This window comes from Frankliniella occidentalis, unplaced genomic scaffold (assembly GCF_000697945.3).
Source record: "Frankliniella occidentalis isolate FOCC.00 unplaced genomic scaffold, Focc_3.1 Scaffold499, whole genome shotgun sequence".
In the NCBI taxonomy this organism is placed as follows: domain Eukaryota; kingdom Metazoa; phylum Arthropoda; class Insecta; order Thysanoptera; family Thripidae; genus Frankliniella; species Frankliniella occidentalis.
This window is the reverse complement of record NW_026267617.1, coordinates 34,467-36,744: the sequence shown is the minus strand read 5'-3', so window position 1 is coordinate 36,744 and position 2,278 is coordinate 34,467. Positions and strand designations below refer to the sequence as shown.

At 51.6% G+C, this 2,278-nt stretch overlaps 1 protein-coding gene across 1 annotated transcript in view; it reads left to right on the top strand.

Moving 5' to 3' along the window:
• Positions 1 to 1,750: 1,750 nt before the first annotated feature.
• Positions 1,751 to 2,278, top strand: part of LOC113212275 (uncharacterized) — a 1,745-nt gene continuing 1,217 nt past the window's right edge. The window contains exon 1 of the mRNA XM_052275049.1: positions 1,751 to 1,946. The gene's annotated coding sequence lies outside the window, so the exon portion shown is untranslated. The remainder of the gene's footprint in view (positions 1,947 to 2,278) is intronic.

Genomic DNA, 2,278 nt, shown 5'->3' with positions numbered 1-2,278 from the left:
CCTTACTCATATATTTGTGTTATATAATTGTTACTGCATGAAAGGGAAAAGTGTAAGTGACAAAGTTTGTTAGCTTAGACAAACAAGTGCTGCTCCATGACCCCCTTTAGTATAGCATTCCGGTAAAGCTGAAATGCAGAAGAATACAGGGAACAAGAAAATGGAAATTAACATGTCAGAGCATAGCGATTTCCGTTTTCTTCTTCCCCGCATTCTTTAGCAGTTCAGCACTACCGAAACACTGTGAAAAATAGTTGGTAGGTTAACAGGAAAATTTTCCTTGACGCTAGTTGTAAAATTACAATTTGGAATCGTAAAAATACATGCAGTACGTATCGACTTCAAATCCATTGGCGAGTAAAAAATGTACTCTCGTAAATTTACAACTTAAATTATAATTCAAGTTTACAAAATTTTTGTAAATTTACGACGAAGTTTTTTACAGTGAATGCTTTGTTGGCTGCAGCTCATGAGCAGGGAGATGGACGTGTCCAGCTGGCGGTTCAGCGCCTCCATGGCCATGGGCACCACCAGCCGCAGCGCCTCCACCACCTTCCTGCCCGCGTTCACGCCCCGCTGCAACCGCTGCTCTTCGGTGTCCTCTCTCTCCTCTCTCCGAGGGGATGAATGTCCTACAGCAGGCCAGCAGGTCCTGGCCCTGCAACCCCCCCCCCCCCCCAACCACACACACACTCACACACACACTCACAATTACTACGGCGCGCTTTGAAGGTGGTAACGTTGTCCTCGGCGAGCCCAACGAGGGAGACCAGCAGCCCGATGTGCAAGCTCTTGGCTCTGTTTTGGCTCCTTGGAGGGATGGGGCAGGTCCTCGGGCAGGTCGGCGTGCGGCGGCTGCTGGCCGTCAACCCCGAGCTCGACCTGCGCGTGTACACGAACCCGTACTGCCGTCGGAGGGAGCGCTGCGAGGCGTGCGCCGCGGGCTGTCACCGAGGCCTGTGGCCGTGGATCAGCGAGCCCGAAGCTGAGGCCGATGACGATGATGACGACGGTTCAGTTTATTCGGATGAAGAGGATGCCGCCGCCGTGCCGCCCGTGTGGTGCCACATCAAAGCAGACGCCAACCATCAGACGTCGAATAACGTCGATGTAGGTGCCTGTGGTCGAAAAATCGACGTCGTTTCGTGTTTCGACGTCCGATCGACGTCAACGTTTCTCACTGGGGGTTACAGATGATGTTATGGCCATGTAGTATTGACATTTTTTTTATTTTTATGTAATTGCGCTCTGTAATTTGACCTTTGACTTGCCCGTTTTCTAGTAAATAAATTGCTTTTTAGGGTAATGTGCAGCACTTCTTACGATACCAACAACTCGTTCTTCAAGTACACCCGAAGTATGTGGCTGAGGCTAAACAATAAGTTTGGGACAAAAGTTACTCAATAACCGAGATAGTGGACTGCAGCGGACTGACGGCTTGGGGCTGCCAGTTTTTCTCCTTGAGGAGGTCATTGGCGCGAGAGCGAGAAGGATAACAAGACGACATGGAAAATTCCAAAAAGCGTGCCTCCGGGTGCGGAGGGCTATGGGACAGAGACTGGCGACTGGAGGGGTATTCCGGAGCTCCCCGGAAGCGCCTTCTAATTGACCCCCCTCACCCCCCCTCACCCTGTTTTTTAGAAGGCGCAGAGGAGCTCCGTGATCCCCCTCCTGGCGGGACTTTCCATATTCTTCCGGTAGGCAACGACAGTCTGCAAGCGCGTGCGAGAGAGACAGGTAGTCACTGTGCGAGAGAGAAGGGTTAGCTTGTGCGCAGTCCGGTGCGCATGCGCAGCGGCAGCGGCGCAGTCAGAGAGCAGCAGACGCTGCAAACAGCTGCTCTCCGTATCGCATTATATCGCATCGTTTCTTCGACCTGAAGCCGAAGTTTGACCTTGACCTCCCTCATAAAGTCTAGCTCGGCGCTTCCTGGTTTCCCAACTCTGGTAGGTCAGTCATCCGTGAATCGGTTCGAAAAGCGTCAATCAGTCTCGTCATTTCTCAACATGTCCAGAGTAGCGTGTAGCAGGAAACCTGTATCAGGACCATGGTAGGAAACAGTGTCCAAAATTTACAGCGTACAGACGAAAATCAACCTGAGTGCAGCCTTCGTACGTGTTTTGATAAACATGCGGACGAAACGGCAAAAATCGCGGTTGAAAAAAAGTTCCGCTAGTAGGTTATGGTGCTTAGTTGTGTTTTCCCACTACGCTCCGCCACTCTAAGTCGTTCGAACGCTACGCGCAGCGCACACGCGAGCCGGGAGGGGAAGGGGGGG